The 6,182-nt window shown below is 44.9% G+C and overlaps 1 pseudogene; it reads left to right on the plus strand.

Annotated features, from left to right (window-relative positions):
- Positions 1-267: 267 nt before the first annotated feature.
- On the plus strand, positions 268-1,210 carry LOC111539753 (annotated as a pseudogene).
- The last annotated feature ends 4,972 nt before the right edge of the window (positions 1,211-6,182 follow it).

The raw sequence follows: 6,182 nt of genomic DNA on the forward strand, positions 1-6,182 counted from the left end.
CCACTACTGCATTCCAGCCTGGGTGGCATAGCAAGACTCTGCTTGCTCGCTCGCTCTCTCTCTCTCTCTCTCTCTCTCTCTCTTTCTCTCTCTCTCTCTATATATATGACACTTTTTGATGAATTTTATGCTTAAGGAGATCTGCATTCTGATCTTTTAGAAGTCAAGGTTAAAAACAACACACTGGGCATTGGTAGTGGCAGTGGCCGCGAGGAGAGAGGTCAGCGGGGTGCCTTCGCTGCATTCTCTGAGAGAAGCGGCGTCTGCGAGGTGGTGTCTATCATGTTCTCTTTCAACATGTTCAATCACCCGATCCCCAGGGTCTTCCAAAACCGCTTCTCCACACAGTACCGCTGCTTCTCTGTGTCCATGCTAGGAGGGCCTAATGACAGGTCAGATGTGGAGAAAGGAGGGAAGATAATTATGACGCCCTCAGCCCTGGACCAACTCAGCCAACTTAACATTACCTATCCCATGCTGTTCAAACTGACCAGTAAGAATTCGGACCGCATGGCACACTGTGGCATGCTGGAGTTTGTGACCGATGATCTGCTACCTCTCACACTGGACGATGCAGAACTTGCTCTTGGAAAAAGGCAGCCTGGTCCAGGTGGAGAGGGTCAACCTTCAAGGGGCCACCTACTCCAAATTCCAGCCTCAGAGCCATGACTTCCTGGACATGACCAACCCCAAAGCCGTATTAGAAAACACACTTAGGAACTTTTCCTGTCTGACCACTGGGGATGTGATCGCCATCAACTCTAATGAAAAGATCTACAAACTCGAACTGCGAGTGATGGAAACCAAACCTGACAAGGCAGTGTCCATCACTGAGCGTGACATGAACATGGACTTTGATGCTCCCCTGGGCTACAAAGAACCCGAAAGAACCCGAAAGACAAATGAGAAGCCGACAGAAGGTGAAGCCGACCACAGTAGCTATGCTGGAGAGCTGGGCTTCCGCGCCTTCTCTGGCTCTGGCAATGGACTGGATGGAAAGAAGAAAGGGGTGGAGCCCAGTCCTTCCCCAGTCAAGCCTGGAGATATTAAAAGAGGAATTCCCAATTATGAATTTAAACTTGGTAAGATAACTTTCATCAGAAACGCAAGTCTCCTTGTCAAAAAGGTTGAAGAGGATGAAGCTGGAGGCAGATTCGTCACTTTCTCTGGAAAAGGACAGTTGTTGCATAAAAAGGGAAGAAAGCCCTAAATGAGGACTGTTGGATGATTGGAAAAAAATAAAAGAATTAATTGCAACATCTTGGCTTTTAGTTACTGGCACTGAAGGGATGAGCCTCATTAGAGAATACTCTGTTACTCAAGATTTGTTTAGAGTTAAGAATGACCAAGTTTGACTTGGAAGTGGAGCAGCAGGACTTTGTAGTTGTATGCTTGATTTGGAGAACGACAAAGAGCTGTCCCTGAGGGCCTGGAGGCAGCTGCCTCCTCACCTCATGCTTTCAGCTTGAGTGGGGCTCCCACTGCCTCAGCAGGAGCAATTCTGAGTCCCTAATTCTGTCAAAACTGATGGAGGTGACTGAATTGTCTAACATGAAGTGTTCTTTCTCTTTCTTCATTTCTCCTTTCTTTTCCTAGGTCAATTGCATAGGTGTCAGTCTTTGGCCCAAAAAAGGGGTTTAAATAGACACGCACTCTCTAAGTAGTGGCTGTCCCACTACTGTGGCTGCAATTTAAGTATTTGACAAAGAGTGTTTCTATTTTTATTTTACATATTTTTTCAAAAGCCCACTCCTCAGAAGAACCTAATCTGAATGAGTTTGTACTTTTATTCTCATTTCATATGGACATAATTGGCTCCTTAGTGAACCTGTTCATAGTAAAACAACTCCATGGAGAAGCAAACATGTGAATGTTAGAATGAATAAATGCTAAAGAGATGTTCCTCTTTTTCCTTCTTCCCTACTCCTCCACTCCCAATTTTAATTTATTAAATTATCCGAGCTTCAAAAAAAGAAACAGAGAGAGAGAGAGCACGAGCTGAACTAACTCGTCACCAAGAGAAAGAGAAAAGGAAAATAACTTAAGCACCAAGACATGGAGGGAGTTAAGGCAATCTTTTCTAGCAACTGAAAGACAAAGATGGTGAGAGGTGGATCCTGGCCCTGGGGCAGGAGGAAATGTGACTGAAAATCTAGGCTGGGAGTGATATTTGCATCTGATTCAGCTACAAACTTTGCTGCTGCTGAGTTGGAATCAAGCAGCTGACTAGGCCTCAAGCCCCATGATCCCTTGAAGCTTCTCCTAACGTAGAGGACACTCCAACCCGGCTGGGCATCAGCAAGGACCTCAGCACAGAGGGGAGGAGAAAGGCTGGAACCAGGCCAGGCGTGATGGCTCACGCCTGTAATCCCAGCACTTTGGGAAGCAGAGACGGGTGGATCACCTGAGGTCAGGAGTTCGAGATCAGCCTGGCGAACATGGTGAAACCCTGTCTCTATTAAAAAAAAAAAATTAGCTGGGTGTGGTAGCACGCCTGTAATCCTAGCTACTCGGGAGGCTGAGGAGGAGGATCACTGGAACCCGGGAGGCAGAGGTTGCAGTGAGCCGAGATCATGCCACTGTCCTCCAGCCTGGGTGACAGAGAGAAACCCCATCTCAAAAAAAATAAAAAAGACTGGAGCCAAACAGGAAACTTCCTGCCCAAGGTCCTCCTAGGCAGAAGAGGCAACCCCAAAGCAGCAGGCTAGGTCTGTCTCCCACGTGGTTTAGGTGTTTCTCCCACATGGTTGAGGCGTATCTCCCACGTGGTTTGGGTTTGTCTCCCTTGTGATTTAGGTCTGTCTCTCCTGCGTGGTTTAGGTCTGTCTCCCATGTGTAGTGTGTCTACCCCCTGTGGTTTAGGTGTGTCTTCCCTGCATGATTCAGGTTTGTCTCTCCCTTGTGGTTTAGGCATGTTTCTCCCGCATGGTTTAGTCATGTCTCTCCCACATGGTTTAGGCGTGTCTCTCCCGCATGGTTTAGTCATTTCTCTCCCACGTGGTTTAGGCGTGTCTCCCCTGCATGGTTTAGGTCTGTCTCTCCCGCGTGGTTTAGGCGTGTCTCTCCCACGTGGTTCAGGTCTGTCTGCCCCACATGGTGTGCCTACCCCGTGTGGTTTAGGCATGTCTCTTCCACATGCTTTAGGTGTGTCTCTCCCGTGTGCTTTAGGTGTGTCTCTCCCACGTGGTGTGTCTACCCCGTGTGGTTTAGTGTTTCTCTCCTGCGTGGTTTAGGTGTGTCTCTCCCGCATGGTTTAGGTTTGCCTCCCCCACATAGTTTAGGTTTGCCTCCCCCATGTAGTTTAGGTGTGTCTCTCCCATGTGGTTTAGGTCTGTCTCTCCTGCATAGTTTGGTAACCAACACAATATTGTCTTGCACAATTTTTTTAAAAAACAGCTGCCAGGGTTCACAGTTTGGGAAATTTTTGTATAAAAATTAGACCTCTAAATTCTTAAAAATTGGGTAACAAGGCCACACTGGACCTCCATCCTCACTGGCAGCCATCAGCTGGAGCCCAGTGGTCCCTTTGAATGACCTGTGACTCTGGATACATACTCTGTCCCTCAGTCCACACTGCCTCTTCCACCAGATTCCCTTGACTCACGTATGTCACATGCCAGCTTCCTAGAAGCATTTGAGATTGTGTTCAGTGGCCAGGAGGCAGTAAGGCAGGGCTTTGAGCATTCAGTCAGAGCAAGCTCTGTTGCCACCAAAACATAAATTAACATTTGGTTTTGTCCTTCTCCCCTTTGAGAAAGAGTCTGTGGAATTGATTTGCAGGTGCAGCAAATATATCTATGTGCAGATTAAAACCAAGTGGAGAAACTGGAATTCCTTTCAGAGATGGCTGCCCTAAATAAGACAAAAAGGAGAAATTCTTCAATGTGCCAGGAAGAAAGGGAAGAATGCGAGTGAAAGGGTGGAGCTAGCAGACAGAGGGGAAAAGAATGTGCCCTATGATATGACTCCTCCCAGTGACTGACCAAGTCCTCAAGGTTTCCCGAAACAGTGAAAGGAAGGTGGGAATGGAGGAGGGAGAAAGGAAGAAAGAAGAGAAGGAAAAGAAAAGGAGGGAGAGGAAGTGCGAAAGGACAGGCTAGCTTGATGTAAGAGCTTCTTCTAAACATAGCTAAAGAGGCCAAATTCTGCATTTAGGGCTTCTCTAAACCCAGCAGAGCAGCCAGCATCCACACAGGACCCCAGGGACAGAAGGACACACAAAAAGACAGCTGTAGAAACTTGCAGAAATTAAAATGAGGCTTCTGGATTCTCATGGCCTCAGAGGTAGTGTTTGGAGCCAAGTCTAAGACTATCTCAAAAGCATAGGGCATCCCAGCATTACACTAACTCATAAGGCAGTAATTCTCACAAAGGAAGTTTATTCCCCCCTAAGCCTCAAGGAGGCTCACAGGGTCGACCACAGGTATGGAAAAATCAGTGGATAATAGTCTCAAACCTCAAACTATTTTGTTCATCTCTACACAACCAGTTTCCAACATTTCATGAAAAATTCCTTTAGCAATATTAGAAAGCTTTAGATTCATAATTCCCCTCTCAACCCACCAACACACACACAAAAATGCACACACACTTTCCTTCTCTAAAAACAAAACAGCAGTATCGATAACCAGGTCTATTTTGGTATCATGACAAACTTATCTATGTATATTCTGGAAGGATTATAATGACTTGATGGGGAAATTTTTTAAAGAGAAACATAAACCTGATGTAGGATAATTGCACCACTGGTAATCTCTAGGGATTTGCATTCTTTTTTTTTTTTTTTTTTAAACTTTTCAACTGTTTTGAGGAAACGTTCCCCAGAGGCCAGGTGTTTAGGATCAGGATCTGACTAACCGACAGTCAAAATGATGTTGATGACAATAAGCAACAATAGTAATCAGAAGAAATAACTGTGATGACAGTTATAATACTGGAGGTGCCATCAGAGCCAAATGTTGCCATGGAAACTGGGAAAATGAGAGGGGGTGGGAGACATAGAAAATCTTTTACAATGGAGTGCTGTGTTCCTGGAACTTCTGAGAATGAGCTCACGTATTGTATCCTAAAGAAGATTCAGATAAATAGCGATGTTTCATGATTATACACAACAGAGTTAAGGACAAAACAACTTGCCAAGATACGAAAGGACGTGCTGGGGCGATGGGTATTTGGGGTGATGGGTATTTGCCTTCAGGGTCTGCCTCAGAGAAACAGCTGCACACCATCTTTTTAGAGAGAATTTAAACCAGCTGCACTGTAAGGAATGTACACAACAAAATGAAAATGTTTTGAGCATGGTAGTTCTTTTCCATCTGCACAGCTGTCCAGAGCAGTTCACGTATAATAGTGGCACACGTCACTCTTTAAGGCACAATACAGAAATTTTCTGAGTCCCAAGATTGAAATCTGAATGGCTATAAAACCCTCTGCAGCTATTTCCTAAGAACATAAGGAAAATGCTGGTGCAGAAAGAGGTCAGAAAACCCATCTGGATTGCTTTTGAGCTTGGCAAGTCTATCTCTGAGGTATTTTTTGTTGTTTAAAAACACTTATCACGATGTTATACAATTATATATGAAATCATTCTTCATGTTAGGCCACACCCTGACTACTAAAACTTGCAAAAAAAATCACTCTCATTTCCTGGGATAGCCAGCCTGTCTACATGTCTGCCCACTCTCAAGCAAGCCCTGGAGAAGCTGGGCCACAGAAGGTGAGCCAGGCCCTTCCAGTCACGGAGCCCACATCCAAGGGGACCAGAGGACAACCTCCCTGTATATAGTAGCTTCACCAAGCACAGTTCGTCATAAGCACCCAGAGATGAATATCTAGAATAATCAGTAACCTGGAAGTTCCTTCACTAACAAGAATAATCTTCCCTTCTCGTGGGCTGATACTTTGTGTCAGTATAGAATGTTCTCCACTCTCCTTCCTACATGTGAGATAATAGCTACTAATTTGTCATTCTTTTCCTGAATAAATATATTGTGATGGTAGAGGTATGACATCTGGTCACCAGCATACAAGCTAATCTGTTAATAATACAGTAACTATAAGTATTCATCTTTTTATTTTGCTCTTCTTCCCAGAAATGTAAGAGGTTAGAGGGAATATTATATGCTTAAATTTAACTAAAAGTGCAAAATACTGAATAATTCTCCCCAGTGACACTCAGAGAG

Source organism: Piliocolobus tephrosceles, chromosome 18 (assembly GCF_002776525.5).
Source record: "Piliocolobus tephrosceles isolate RC106 chromosome 18, ASM277652v3, whole genome shotgun sequence".
Classification (NCBI taxonomy): Eukaryota; Metazoa; Chordata; class Mammalia; order Primates; family Cercopithecidae; genus Piliocolobus; species Piliocolobus tephrosceles.